Source organism: Neomonachus schauinslandi, chromosome 3 (assembly GCF_002201575.2).
Source record: "Neomonachus schauinslandi chromosome 3, ASM220157v2, whole genome shotgun sequence".
NCBI lineage: Eukaryota > Metazoa > Chordata > Mammalia > Carnivora > Phocidae > Neomonachus > Neomonachus schauinslandi.
The window spans coordinates 185,141,759-185,157,881 of NC_058405.1; the positions used below are offsets into that span (position 1 = coordinate 185,141,759).

At 43.8% G+C, this 16,123-nt stretch overlaps 1 pseudogene; it reads left to right on the forward strand.

The window, feature by feature from the left end:
- The first annotated feature begins 7,499 nt into the window (after positions 1–7,499).
- On the forward strand, positions 7,500–7,612 carry LOC123324402 (annotated as a pseudogene).
- The last annotated feature ends 8,511 nt before the right edge of the window (positions 7,613–16,123 follow it).

Consider the following 16,123-nt stretch of genomic DNA (forward strand, 5'->3'; position numbering starts at 1 on the left):
CACAGTACAGTGCTACCTGAGAATGAGCAAGCCTTAAGGTAATTCCAGTGCCCAGCTTTGAGGCTGGTACCAAATGGTGCAGAGACAAGCTCTTGCCAAACCCTCACAGACTGCAGACCGGTGAGCAAAATACAGTACAGCTCTTCCTTGACTTATGATGAGGTTGTGTCCTGATAAACCCATTGTAAGTTGAAAATATAAATTGAAAATGCATTTAAAACACCTATCAAACACCATAGCTTAGCCTAGCCCACCTTAAACATGCTGAGAACACTCACACTAGCCTACAGTGGGGCAAAATCATCTGACGCAAAGCCCATTTTATTTTATTTTATTTTATTTTTTAAAGATTCCATTTATTTATTTGAAGAGAGAGACACAGCGAGAGAGGGAACACAAGCAGGGGGAGTGGCAGAGGGAGAAGCAGGCTTCCCGCCGAGCAGGGAGCCCGATGCGGGGCTCGATCCCAGGACCCTGGGATCACGACCTGAGCCGAAGGCAGACGCTCAACGACTGAGCCACCCAGGCGCCCCAGCAAAGCCCATTTTATAATAAAGTGTTGACTATGTCATGTAATTCATTAATACCGAAAGTGACAAACAATGGTTGTGTGTATCCGTTGTTGACCCCCCTGATCATGTGGCTGGCGGGGAGCTGCAGCATCACGAGAGGATCGTACTGCACCTTGCGAGCCTGGGAAAAGATCCAAATTCCAAATTTGAAGTACAGTTTCCACCAAATGTGTCTTGTTTTTGCACCATGGTAAAGTAAAAAAATCTTAAGTTGGAACTATCATGTTGGTTACTGCCTGTAACTGCTGCTAATATTTAAGCTTCAGGCTGGGGGTAGCTTGTTACTCAGCATTAGCTAACTGAAATAGATGTCAGCAAGGACAGTGGTGTGCCCTAGTTTGAATTCCATGATGTAGGTGTATCAATTTGTACAGTCATTGGACAACTGGTCTCCCAGTATTTTATTTATGTGAAAAAATATTCTTATTCATGTGGAGGTTTACAGATCTCTAACACAGATATCAGTCCTTTGTCTTCGACAGTTGTCACCTTCATCTAGCATTTTGGGATGGTGGGGTGTTGTCTCATCCACCTGGATCAGTCCCTCCATGCTGTAGCTGTATTGTTGGTCTACAGTGTGTCAGGCATGTTCTAAGCGTCATGAAGGAACCAGATGATACCTCTGACTTCATGGAGCTTTTGTTCTTGTGGGGAGATAGACAATAAAGGTGTGAAATGGGTAAAATCCGGCCCCATTGCTGTGGGTGTGGAAAGAAAGGAGGGGAAAGGTTTCAAGCAATGAAGACAGCCTCTTGGAGGTCAGCTTCGAAGGAACCACAGGCTTCGTTCTAATTTTTTTTTCTTTTAGTTTTAAATTTTGAAATGGCTTCCTGTTTGACTTCTGGGAGAAGAATGAAGGCATTTTGCCTGAGAACATGGCAGTTTGAAGATTGGCTTCTGGTTATAATTTCTTCACTCAGTTGTCTGTGTCTGATAACTTCTTTAGGAGAAATCCCTAGAGGTGGAACGTTTGAGATTCAGAGTAGTTGGAATTTTAAAAAAGATTTTTATGTATTTATTTGAGAGAGAGCACATGCACAAGTTGGGGGAAGGCAGAGGGAGAGGGAGAAACAGACTCCCGCTTGAGCATGGAGCCTGACATGGGGCTTGATCCCAGGACCCTAAGATCAGGACCTGAGCTGAAGGCAGACGCTTCTTAACCAACTGAGCCACCCAGATACCCCAGAGTAGTTGGAATTTTAAGGTCATTTCTGCATAGACCCAAGCTCCCACTGAAGGGTCTGCTGACTTACACTCCTCCCAGTGATGCAAGCCAGGGTTTCACCACAGGGTGCCTGGATGTCCGAGCCCTAGTGGGTTCCAGAGGGTGCTCTGCTGGGTTTGAGCACTTTCTGTGTTTGCCTCGTTTTGTGATAAGCCCTGGACTGCATTAGACGTTGCCATTGTTTTCCATTAGAGCCAATCTGATTCAGGGGGAATAGTATCTCTTTGATGTTGTGGTTTGCATTTCTTTAATTACCAGTGAGGGTTAATACTTTTCATATGCTGATTATCCAATTGCGTTTCTTCTTTTGTGACTTTTCTTGTTCTTGTCCCTGACTCATTGCTCTGCTGGGACCATTGCTTTTTTTCGATTTTTAAGTACTACCTAGAAGTTACCAGCAGAGGGCAGCAGTGCACCAGGGTGCTGAGGAAATGGTGTTGGACCCTGAAGCTCAACAGTGTTATTTTAGACAAAGGCAAAGCCTGGGTCCTGGGGTGTTGACATCAATGGACTTGGGGGGAACTTAGAACAGTCAAGATGGTTAATTTCCTATACAAATCGAGTTATTCATCTGAAATGGGTGGGTTTGGAACAAGAAGATGACTTTTGAAAGGCCAAGACTGTATGTCCCAGAGTGGTAAATGAATTCTGTCTGGTAGGAGACACCCAGGAGCTCTTAGACAAGGGCTGTCATTGTGGCACTGTGAGTCCCAGGTTGTTGCCAGAGTAAGGGGGTGTGTGTGTGTGCGTGTGTGTGTGCACGCACATATGCATGCACATGCCCTCCCCATCCTCCAGAAATATAGAACACAATTGCATGTATGCTAGCCTCTCTCTGTGAGCTGTCTTGTTCTGTCCTCAATCTCACTGAGAAATTGAAGCAGCGTAATAGGGAGGGCCTGGTGATGCTGCTGAAATGTGGAATTGTGAAGGGCAGGGGACTCGTGAATGCTGCCCCAGCCTCCTAACCCCTAGGAGCTAGATGAGCATCAGGGCAATAGGAAGCCCTGAAATCATATGCAGACTTATCAAGCCCTTACATATCTTCTTTAAAAAACATTTAATTTTGGGGCGCCTGGGTGGCTCAGTCTGCCTTCGGCTCAGGTCATGGTCCTGGGGTCCTGGGATTGAGCCCTGCATCGGGCTCCCTGCTCTGCGGGAAGCCTGCTACTCCCTCTCCCACTCCTCCTTGCTTGTGTTCCCTCTCTCGCTGTGTCTCTGTCAAATAAATAAAATCTTTAAAAAATAAATAAATAGGGCGCCTGGGTGGCTCAGTTGGTTAAGCGACTGCCTTCAGCTCAGGTCATGATCCCAGGGTGCTGGGATCGAATCCCATGTCGGGCTCCCGGCTCAGCGGGGAGCCTGCTTCTCCCTCTGACCCTCTCCTCTCTCATGCTGTTTCTCTCTCGCTCGCTCTCTAATAAATAAATAAATAAAATCTTAAAAAAAATAACATTTAATTTTGAGATAATTTTAGATTCCACTATAGAAGTAGTTGCAAAAATAGTAGCGACCCTGTGTACCTTTCACCCAGTTCCACCAGTGCTAACATCTCTCTTAACTTTAGTATAATATCTAAACCAGGAATTGACATTGGTACAATCCAGGCCTTATTCAGGTGCCATGACCTTTACATGCATTTGTGTGTGCGCATGACATTGCTGAGCTACGTGAGCGGTCCTAGGCCATCATCTTTTGGAATTCTTGTTTTGCGCAAAAAGTATACCCGTATTTGTTTAAGTCATTGTTAGTAGCATTTTGTTACTTGCAGCTATAACATTCCTAATATACCTCCAGTTGCAAGTGTGGGAAACCTGTTGCAAACTTGCTCAATTTAAAGAAAAGAAAAAAAAAGGAAGGGGGGAATATTGGTTCATGTAATAAAATCCAGAGGAATGACTAAACTGGCCTCCAGAGGCTCAGAATGTCGTCAGAAAACTTGCTCCATGGGGCGCCTGGGTGGCTCAGTTGGTTAAGCACCTGACTCTTGGTTTCGGCTCAGGTCATGATCTCTTGGTGTTGGGCTCCACGCTCAGCGGGGAGTCTGCTTGAGATTCTTTCCCCCTCCGTCTTCCCCCTCCCTGCTCCTCCCCCTGCTTGTGCACACATGCACGTGCTCTCTCTCTCTCAAATAAAATCTTTAAAAAAAAAGAAAGAAAAAGAAAGAAAGGAACTTGCTCCATTTCTCTGCAATGTCCATGGCTCTGCACACTTTTGAGTTCTGGCTTTATTCTCAGGGCACCTTCCCTCAAGATCAAGAGAAGCTGTAGCAGTCCTACACCTTTGATCCTCACTGCAGGTCGCACGGAAGTGAGGGACTCCGGGGCTTTCATCACTCCCTACAGCAGTTGTAAGGTTCATTCTAATTGGACCAGCCTGGGTCAGGTGCCCCTCTCTCAACCAATCACGGGCCAAGGGAATGACATTCAGTGATTGGCCTGTGCCTGGACTCCTAACCCCTCCTTGAACACCTGGAGATAGGGATATTTTATTGGTTTAATCTAAGCTTAAACTGGAGATGAGGTGATCCTACCCTGACCACATGGGAGAAGGGAGGTGTCTGAAAAGAAATTTGAGGTGCTACTACGAGTGGGAGGGGACATAGAGGCTGGACAGCAAACTGCCCGGGTCTACTACCTCCAGCGTAGGGTGTCCCTCTCTGGTCCAATCAGCTATGACTGGGAGGACAGAATCATAGAGTACAGGCATGTCTACCCGGATGGGGGTGTAGTTCTGACATAAAGGAGTTGACAGCTGGACCACAATAGTGGTTCCTGCCTCCGAGACACTGTTCTGCAGGTCTCCATGTGCCTCAGGCCTTTAAGCTGGTTGTGACATCTCCAGCCATCCCCACTGGCCAGGGGCCCGGCGGGCCACCTAGGAGATGCTATGGTTGAGACAGGGTCTTGCGTTTCAGCTGCATATGCTAGGCAGTGCTTAGGATGTATTTAGATAGGAAACCCCACCTCCACGCGCCACCCCATCCACACTGCGTTCACTGGCTGCCCATTGTGTCCTCAGGCTGTCCAGTACAGGCCTCACTTTCCTGCTGTACTCTTCCCTACCCCCACCATGAAGTCCACCCAGTCCAAATGGGCACAGAGGTCTTCAGAGAGAGACTTTCCTGTGGCAAGGTGGCTTCTATTGCCTCTCAATAGCCAGGCTTTTGGAAAAGCTCAAGATTTCCTGAAGTGTGCTGTTTGTACCATGGTGTTAAGTGACATGTGCATCAATTTTTTTAACATTCCTTTTTATTTATTATTTTTTTAAAGATTTATTTATTTGGGAGAGAGAGAGCAGGAGGGAGGGGCAGAGGGAGAGGGAGAGAGAGTCTTAAGCAGACTCTGTGCTCAGTGCGAGCCTGTCGCTTTATTCCATCTCATGATCCTGAGATCACGACCCCAGCCAAAACCAAGCCAGGTCGCTTAACTGCAACACCCAGGCACCCCAACATTCCTTTTTAAATCTTTTTACTTAAAAAATCTTTTTACTTAAAACTCTTTTGAAATAGAGATATAGAAATATGCAAAACAAAGGTAGAGCTTAATGAAGTATTGTAAGGCAAGCACCCTAAATGCTCTTGTAACACAAGAGGTGGAATGTTGCAGCCACCCCAGCAGCTCCCCCACGTTCCTGGGCCTAATCACAGTCATGTCCCCCCTGACCCCCACCACCAAGAGTAACCACTGCCTGGTTTTTATAGTAACCACTTCCTTGTGTTTCTTTTTTTTTTTAAAGATTTTATTTATTCATTTGAGACACAGAGATACAGAGAGAGAGAGAGAGAGAGCATGAGCAGTGGGAGAGGCAGAGGGAGAGGGAGAAGCAGACTCCCGACTGAGCCAGGAGCCCGATGTGGGGCTCGATCCCAGGACGCTGGGGCCATGACCTGAGCCGAAGGCAGATGCTTAACCATCTGAGCCACCCAGGCGCCCCCCTTGTGTTTCTTTATAGTTTCAGCATCCAAGTGTGCATCTCTAGAAGCTATGGTTCAGTCTTGCCCACTTTTTTTTTTTAAGATTTATTTATTTGAGAGAGCGAGCGAGCGCATGAGCGGGAGAGGCAGGGGGAGAGGGAGACAGAATCTCAAGCAGAGTCCTCGCTGAGTGTGGAGCCTGACCCAGGGCTTGATCTCATGACCCTAAGCCAAAACCAAGACTTGGATGTTTAACTGACTGTGCCAACCAGGCACCCCAGTCTTGCCCACTTTTAAAAATACATCTTTACCTCTCTTTAATCTTCAGAGTCTCCTCTTATCCCTCTCCTTTCCTTTCATTTTATCTGTTGAAGAATCCAAGCCCTTGGACTGTAGCGTTTCCCACTGTCTGGGGTTTGTTTGCTGCCCGCTCCTGGGACAGTTCCATATGCTCTGCTGCCCTTTGTATTTGCTGCTCATTGTCCGCTGGATCTAGAAGCTTGACTCGGTATCCTTCCTTCCTATCCTTCCTATCCTTCCTTCATCAGGGGCCACGTAATGTCAGGCTGCCGCTCCCTTTGTGGTGTTTGTAGCTACGGATGCTCAGTTCCTAGATTCATTAATTCACTGGGGATTCAAGGTGGTGACATATATTTTTTTTTTTAAATTTTTTTTTTTAATTTTTTTTTTTTAATTTTTATGTTAATCCCCATACATTACATCATTAGTTTTAAGGGTGGTGACATATATTGTTTTCATTGTGCTATGATTCACATTTTATTGCTTATTAATTTTGTGATTCCACACAATTTATAAGTAAATAGGCTTTGAGAAAATGTCTTGAGAGTGTTAAACAGATGATGGCATCGTTGATGAGACTGTTCCAGTGTTCTACATGAGGTAATGAAAAGAACCACAGCTGCCACCACTACCAAATGATGATATTTTAATTCCATCATTTCTTTTTCAATTATTTGCTGGATTTCTTTATAAACAGATGCTTCCTCTCATCTACCATGAGGTTACCCAGTGGTATAGCTCATGTAGAAGAGGCAGGATAAATGCTTCCTTTATTCCCTATATTTATCAGTTTGCAGAATAATAAGCTCCTTATTATCCTCTGCAGGTGACCAAGTTCATTTTTTCAGTATCGTCATGAACTCACAGATTTAAATAAATTTGATGAGTTTGAATTTGTTGCAATTATTACAATGTTCAAAGCTCAAATTGTCCTATCTTTGGTCAGTGGGAACCCCTGTGGGTTGGCTTCTGGGTTCTTTTGACATTACCCTAGTCTACATATAGCCTATCCATGGTGGCTTGCATGCCTCTATTTATGTCAGGATGGTCCAGACGCCTTTTGTACATTTTCTCCTCCTGCTGTCAGTCATTTCTCCGTACAGCCCTGACTTTTAGTGGGAAATGGCCTTTTGTGACCACAATGTGGACTCCAGGGATGCTCACTGCTATGAATTGTCCTTGTTTCCAGGCATTTTGAATGGACAGAGCTCTTAGGTATAGATAGAATGATAGATTAAATACCTCACAAGTTCATACTGTTTTTCCAATTAAATTTCAGGACTATGGATTTTTTATTTAAATCTTTTAAAAAATTACAGCTGTCTCTTCTTTCTTCCACACTGAGCATCCTGATTTTAGGACACAGGGGACGATAGTTAAAATAGCTCATAATTACTCATTTGTTTTAGGCAACATTACACACACAACAGGGAATATCAGTACTAATGCTGCTACCAGCAGAATGATAACTGAGAAGAGTTTAAAAGTTCTCATGCTCGCTCCAGCAGGACACAGAATAAAACTGGAATGATACTGAGAAGATTAGCATGGCCTCTACACAAGGATGACACACAAATTCGTGAAGTGTTCCATATTAAAAAAAAAAAAAAGTTTGTACCCCAATGTTTATAGCTGTTCTGTAGCTACATCAATAGAGCTTATACTCTTCATATACCATATTCTCTGCCTTTTAAGCCTCATATAGTTTTGGTTCTACCAGTTACTATGTATTTAATGCTGTCTGCTAGTTCTTATGCTGATGTAGCTAGTAATTTTGGCAGTCTGAGTCTTGTTCTCTAGTAAATTCTTCAGGAAGTGCTCATGGGAACAGTATTCCCTGAGTTCTTGTACACTGATAACAGTGTGTACCTTTTACACTTGAAAGTCAGTTTTCTTGAATATAAATTCCTTGGCTCACACTTCTGCCTTAGATAGCTCACACCATTTTTTTTCGGATACAAAGAAGTGCTGTTGAAAAATCTGATGATAATCTAATTTTCTTTCCCTTGTAAGTCACTTGTTCTTCTTCACTTCGATTATTAAAGGATTCCCCCTCCCTTAATATCCAGTCAATTTACTAAAATATGTCTTGGTGTTGCTCATTCTGAGTCAGTTTTCTCAAGCATATTGTATTCTTTTTTAACATATATGCACCAGTTACTCATCTATTGATTCTCGGCTTCCAAAACCATCTTCACTGTCTGCTCTGCAATAATGGAGCTGCACCCCAGAGCTATTTCTCCTTTGAGAGTTAAACTTTGTCAGTAGAGCGTGCTGTCGGGGGACTGGAGGAGGAAGGGGTTTCTCTTCTTGACTCTAGCGTGCCTCATGCATAAGCCTATGCAGTGCCTGCCTTGCATGGAGCTCTCAGCTCCAGCAGAGCCTGGTGGTCAGCAGCACAGGGCAGTACCCATGGAAAACTTCCCTTGGCATTCCCTTGGGTGGTTTCAGCTTCAGCAAACTTCTCCACCATCCAGTGAGTCACAGCTGTGTCACCTTCCAAGGTCTTGGCATCAGTTCTGAGGAAGGAGGACCTTTTCTTGGTACCTCTGTCTCAGACCTGGGTGTAGAGATTTTGCCCTGCATTCTTTAAAGTTCCTTTTAGTCTTTACTGGCCATTCCTCCGTTATTCCAACCTCCTGTTATAGTTAGTAATCCCTGATATGAAACTTTCCTGTTCAAATTCCTTTGTGGTTTCTTTCTCCTACATGGATCCTGACTAATGCAACATAGTATCAAATCACTGCCCTCCTGCACTCCCCCCCCCCTTTTTCTAATTTCAGGGAAATTTCCTTGAATTTTGGTTTCTAGTATTTGTTCTGTTCCCTTGTTATGAGTTGCAGTTTCAGGCACTCCTTTGACTATTTCCTATATTTGTCATTTTCTTTTGAACTCCTTTATGTGTACTTCTCACATTTTATTTCTCATGAACATCATTTGATTTGCTCTTGTATTTTTTCTAAATTAGTCTTCATACCTGAAATTATTGTTTCTTTATTTCTAAATTTGTCCTAAGTGCTGTTGTCTCACTTCTGAGTTTTTCTAATTATGATTTTTGTAATTTCTTTTTTCTTGACTTGGAATAGTTGGTATAGTTTCACTTATTGTCTGTATGGATGTTATTCTGCTTCTTATTCTCTTTTTGTATTTTTCTTACACTTTGGGTGGGATTTTTAATTTTTTTCTTTATGTGAAATTAGTTCTCTGAACTTTTGGAATGAGGTGGGTTGAGGAAGATTTCCTAACTTCTATTTTTAATATAGTGTTTTTTGAAAAGAATTATTAGGGGGGTCCTGGGTGATGCAGTTGGTTAAGCACCTGACTTGGTTTTGGCTCAGGTCGTAACCTCAGTGTCATGAGATTGAGCCCCATGTCAGGCTCCATGTTTAGTGTGGAGCCTGCTTAAGACTTCCTCTACCTCTGTCCCTGCCCCCTGCCCTCTCTCTCTCAAATAAATAAATAAATCTTTAAAAAAAGAGAATTATTAGAACTGATAACAAGTTCAACAAGGTTGCAGGATACAGGATTAATATACAAAAACCAGTTGTATTTCTGTACACTTGCAATGCACAATCTGAAAATAAAATTTAAAAAAATTCATTTACAATAACACCAAAAGGAATGAAATGAATAACTTTGACAACAGAAGTGTAAAACTTATACTCTTTTTTAAAAGATGTATTTATCTTGGAAGGGGCAGAGGGAGAGGGAGAGAGAATCCTAAGGTGAGTCTGCACCGAAGTGCAGAGCCCCATGTGGGGCTTGATCCCACAACCCCAAGACCACGACCTGAGCTGAAACCAAGAGTTGGACACTCAACTGGCTCTGTCACCCCGATGCCCCAGAAGTATAAAACTTACACTCTTAAAACTACAGAATATTGTTGAATTTTAAAATTCCAAATAAATGGAAAGACATCCTATGTTCATGGATAGAAAGACTTAACATTCTTAAAATGGTAATATTCCCTCAATTGATCTGCAGACTCAATGCAATCTCTGTCAGAATTCCAGCGGACAGAATTCCAGTTCTTTGCAGAAATTGACAAACTGATCCTAAAATTCATATGGAAACTCAAGAGGCCTAGAACACCAAAAATATCTTGAAATAGAAGAAATTTGGGGCGCCTGGGTGGCTCAGTTGGTTAAGCGACTGCCTTCGGCTCAGGTCATGATCCTGGAGTCCCGGCATCGAGTCCCGCATCGGGCTCCCTGCTCAGCAGGGAGTCTGCTTCTCCCTCTGACCCTCTTCCCTCTCATGTACTCTCTCTCTCATTCTCGCTCTCTCAAATAAATAGAAGAAATTTGGAGGACTTTACAATTTCAAAATTTAATTAAAAAAAAAACAAAAACAAAAACAGTGATTAAGACAATGTGGTAGTGGCATAAAGATAGGCATATAGATCAATGGAATAGAATTCAGAGTCCATAAATAAACCTCAGATTTGCAGTCGACTGATTTTTGACAAGGGTGCCAAGACAATCCATGGGGGAAAGAATAGCTTGGTTGTGTGTGTGTGTGTGTTTCAGTTTGTTTGTTTTGCAGATCTCATTGGCTTTATTAAGTGATTCATGAATCACACAGCATCCCATCTGGTAAGTAGAAGGGCACTACCAGAATAGGGTTTTTAACAAATGATACTTATGGGACAACTGGATATCCACATGCAAAAAAATTGAAGTTGTATATCTACCTCACACTAGATACAAAATTAACCCCAAATGAATCCTAGACCTAAATATAAGAGCTAAAACTATAAAATTCTTAGAAAAAATAGAGATAAATCTTTGTCACCTCGGACACTAAGACAAAAAATAGGTAAATTGGACTTCATCAAAATTAAAAGTTTTGTGCTAAAGACACCAACAAGAAAGTTAAAAGACAACCTAATGAACAGGAGAAAAGATTTATAAATTATGTATCTGATAAGGGACTAGTATCTAGACTATATAGAGAACTCTTATAACTGAATAACAAAAAGACATATAACTTAACTGTGGTATAATAAGAAAGATACTTGGTCCTTGTTCTCAGTTCCTGGTACAGAGCTCCTAAAACTCTTGGAATTTCCTGAGTGATAAGGGTGATAGGAGTGTCTTTTTTTTTTTTTTTAAGATTTTATTTATTTATTTGACAGAGAGAGAGACAGCAAGAGAGGGAACACAAGCAGGGGGAGTGGGAGAGGGAGAAGCAGGCTTCCCACTGAGCAGAGAGCCCGATGCAGGGCTCGATCCCAGGACTCTGGGATCATGGCCTGAGTCAAAGGCATACCCTTAACGATTGAGCCACCCAGGCGCCCCAGGAGTGCCTTTTTTTCTAATGAGTTGACTCTTTGTCCACCTCGAGGTAGCTTCAGGACAGGGGCTGGTTCCCAGAAAGACCAAGCCTTGATTAATAGCTTGGAACTTTCAACTCCACCCCCCAACCTCCAGGGAGGGGAGAGGGGCTGGAGATTGAGATAATCACCAGTGGCACAGTCATGCCTACATAATAAAACCTCCACAAGAACCCCTAAATGACAGGGTTCAAGAGCTTCTTTTTTTTTTTTTTTTTTAAAGATTTTATTTATTGGGGCGCCTGGGTGGCTCAGCCGTTAAGCGTCTGCCTTCGGCTCAGGTCATGATCCCGGGGTCCTGGGATCGAGCCCTGCATCGGGCTCCCAGCTCAGCGCGAAGCCTGCTTCTCCCTCTCCCACTCCCCCTGCTTGTGTTCCCTCTCTCGCTGTGTCTCTCTCTGTCACATAAATAAATAAAATCTTTAAAAAAAAAAAGATTTTATTTATTTATTTGAGAGAGAATGAGATAGAGAGAGCATGAGAGGGGGGAGGGTCAGAGGGAGAAGCAGACTCCCCGCCGAGCAGGGAGCCCGATGCGGGACTCGATCCCGGGACTCCAGGATCATGACCTGAGCCGAAGGCAGTCGCCCAACTGAGCCACCCAGGCGCCCCAAGAGCTTCTGAGTAGGTGAACACATCCACATGTCAGGAGGATGGCACAGCCCAACTCCATGAGGACAGAGGCTCCTGTGCTCAGGACTCGTTGGGATTTTCCTGAGCTTTATGAGGTACCCTAGCAAATTATTGAACCTAGGGTGGGTGGGAACCCCTGACTTTTCGCCAAGTTGGACAGAGGTGTAGGTAACCTGGATGCAATACTTGTAGCTGGCTTCTAAAGTGGGGGCAGTCTTGTGGTGCTGAGCTCTTAAACCTGTGGAGTCTGATGCTAACTCCAGGTAGTATTAGAGTACGATTGAATTATTGGACATCCAGTTGGTGTTGCAGAGTTGGAGAAGTGAGGTTGGAAAAGACACCATGTATCTGGTGTCAGGAGGGAAAAATACCTCTCACCAATTAAAAAATGGGCAAAGGATCTAAATAGACATTTTTCAAAGAAGATATACAGAGGCCAATACACATGAAAAGATGCTCAACAGCATTTATCAGGGAAATGCTGAGAAATCAAAACCACAATGAGATACCACTCCACACCCACTAAAATTGCTATAATCAAAAAGACAGATAATAACAAGTGTTGGTAAGAATGTGGAGAAACTGGAGCCCTCATACACTGTGGGTGGTAATGTAAAATGGTGCAGCCACTTTGGAAAATGGCCTGGTAGTTCCTCAAGAAGTTCCACATAGAGTTACCATTTGACCCAGCAATTTCACTCCTAGGTATATACCAAGAGATGGAAACCTATGTCCATACAGAAACCTAACACAGATGTTAGCCATTCTTTCTGTTGGGTATTGTGGTGGTCAGGCATGGGTCAGGCTGAGTCCTGACCGGGGGTATTCTTACCAGTTTCTTTTTTTTTTTTAATTTTAAAAATTTATTTATTTGAGAGAGAGAGAGCATGGGCTGCGGGGAGGAGCAGAGGGAGAGAGACAAGCAGACTCCGCCCTGAGCGTGGAGCCTGACATGGGGCTCGATCGCATGACCCTGAGATCATGACCTGAGCTGAAACCAAGAGGCAGACGCTTAACTGAGCCACCCGGGTGCCCCATTACCACGCTCTTTTTGATGACTCTTGGAGGGCAATCTTTTCTCCCCCTCTTGCACATTTTTGGAGAGTTGGGAAAAGCCTTATTGTAAGCCCCAAGGAGTACAATCAAACACTAATCTGTAACTAATCTACCTCTACAGCAGGGCCTCTGGGCATGGGACCTGAAAAGCGATGATGATCATACGAAATCAATAAGTATGGCTACAGGCATGTGCACGTCTCACTGTTTGGTCAAGCATCCCAAAGGGACAGGAGGGTGATGATCAGTCTTTCTCTGCCATGAGTGAATCTGTGGGCCTCCACATTGCAAAGTGAGTTTTTTAGTGAGTGCTCTAACACAGGAACGGCAGACCGTGGGCGGCTGTCCACCCATTTGGGCTTTCCTCTAAGAGGCAGCTGGGGGAGGCTTAAATTCCATGCAGGAGATACTTATTCAGAAACATTAGTCAGTCCTGACATTCCATGACCTCATAAAAATGCTAACACCCTTTTTCTTATCCACATGTAACCTTAGAAAAAATTAACCTGGCCTCAGCCATAATTTATATGGGCAAATAATACCCTGCTTATACTTTAACACTGTCATCGAGAAACTTCCTTATCTTTGTCACTAAATGACACACCAAAAGTTTATTATCTGCTACTGAAGATTTGTTTTTATGGCTCTGAGAAGATGTATGGCCCTCTGACACAGACAGGAGAGTCAGACAGCTACAGAACAAGAGCCCAACTTCCACCGAGAGTGTAGCTGGGCCTGATGCTCAGTGAATACTGTTTTTCACTGCCTCCCCCCGAGTGGGAAATGCCCGAAGTCACATCCAGGAGTTAACAGCCAGGACCACTTTCCAAGCTCAGGGATTGCAAGGCCCCGATGGTGGCCAGTCCTCTGTCCCCACCTGCCTCCCACCCCTGCCGTTTATGCGCCCTCTCCCAGCCCAGAGCTTCACCTCCCCAGGAGAAGACTCCGGGAAAGTTGTGTCTCTTTATTTTTCCAGATGTGCTTCAGAATCATTTGGGCATGTTTCCTAAAAATTTCCATCGAGATTTTGATTGACATTACTTTAAATATATACATCAATATGAAAAGAAACATCAGGGGCGCCTGGGTGGCTCAGTTGGTTGGGCGACTGCCTTCGGCTCGGGTCATGATCCTGGAGTCCCGGGATTGGGTCCCGCATCGGGCTCCCTGCTCGGCGGGGAGTCTGCTGCTCCCTCTGACCCTCCTCCCTCTCCTGCTCTCTGTCTCTCGTTCTCTCTCTCTCAAATAAATAAATAAAAAGAAACATCATTACAACATTGAGTCTTATCACAAGCATGACATGTCTTTGTATTTTCTGGTCTTTTATAACTCTCAGTTTTTATTTGTTTCTGCACAATTTATTGTTAAGCTAATTTTTTTTTAAAGATTTTATTTATTTATTTGACAGAGAGAGAGACAGCGAGAGTGGGAACACAAGCAGGGGGAGTGGGAGAGGGAGAAGCAGGCTCCCCGCTGAGCAGGGACCCCCAATGCAGGGCTCCATACCAGGACCATGACCTGAGCCGAAGGCAGACGCTTAACGACTGAGCCACTCAGGCGCCCCTGTTGAGCTAATTCTTAAGTATTTTCCTTTTACAGTTGCTATGGTCTATAGGGGTCTGCCCCCACCCTTTTGTTTTCTAGCTGTTGGTGTAGAGGAAAGGAATTGATTTGTGAATTATTTTATATCTGTTCACCTTAACTAAACTCTTATTAGTCCTAAGAATTCAATTTTTCATTTGATTATTGTAGGAATAAAGTCACATTATCAACAAATGATCATTCTATCTCCTGCCTTTCCCTTCCCTTCCTCGAGCTGAACCTCTTTTTCAGCTGTTTCTTATTGTGTTCGGCAGAACAGATCCTTTCTTAAGTAAACCTTTCGTTAGGGAAGACATTTAGGACTCCACAGAATATTTAAAGAACAAAACCATGAAAATGACATATCTCAATTTCTGGGATGCTGCCAATGCAGTACTTAGAGGAGATTTATTGCTCCCAGTGCTTATATTACAGAGAGGAAAAAAAGAGAAAGAGTAAATCAAGTCCATACCTGATGAACTTTGTTCCCTTTAAGTTACAAACCAAGAGAAAGGAGAAAAAGGAAGTAGTAAATTTAAACAAAATGGAGGAAGAAGAGAATTGATAAATTTAATCAACAGCACGTGGGAGGAGATGGCCCTTCTGCAGAATGGGGCAAAGCGGCGCAGGAGGGAGGAAGGGGCCCAGCCCTTCCTGGCAGCCTGCTCCTCCTTCCCATCAGATACCTGGGGGCAGGTGGGCTTGGGTGCAGGTGACCCTGTGGCCACCCACTGGCCGTGGACTCTTGACGGGAGTTCTTACCCCAGTGAATACCCCAGAAGGACTTGGGGTGGGACAGAGAATGCTCAAAATCAGGAAAGCACCCGGCAGATCCTGCATCCAGGGAGAGGGAGGCACAAAGCTTGAGGCGAGTGCACCCTATCATGAGGCTTACACCCATACTTTGTCAATCCACCTAGTCTTACCCTGCCTATAGGGTCTTCCTTTCCCTCTGTCTTACCTGTTTTTAATTAAAAAAAAAAACAAAAAACTAAAAAACTAAATTTCATCTTGATAGAGAAAAGGGCAAGATCTTGGTTTTGCCTGCCCTCAGGCCAGAGCATTTGGGGATCAGATACCACAGGCTGGGGAAAGTGGGGGCACACAGGTGACAAGTGTGGGCACAAAGAGGGGAGACTGGCTATTGGAGGATTTAATATTATGTTTATTTGAAGGGGAAGTTCCTTTACAGTCAGTCTTAAAAAAATAAGCCATTAGCCAAATTCTAAAAAGGAGGGAATGCAAATTAATATACTGTGAAAATAGGAATGAACTAATACAAAACATGTTTTACAAGCAAAATGAGGGGATCAGATTCTCAGCAATCTGTATGTTTTTGTAACAAAATAGAAATTAATATTTTCCCAGGGGCTCATCATCTATTCCCTTCAACTCAATGTAATATGCAGCAATTTTTTTTTTAATAGAGAAGAAAAAGCTCCCAGCTGCTTTTTTGAACAAGCCGAAACAGGAGGACATCTTAGAGTCGATCTGGATCTGCTGAG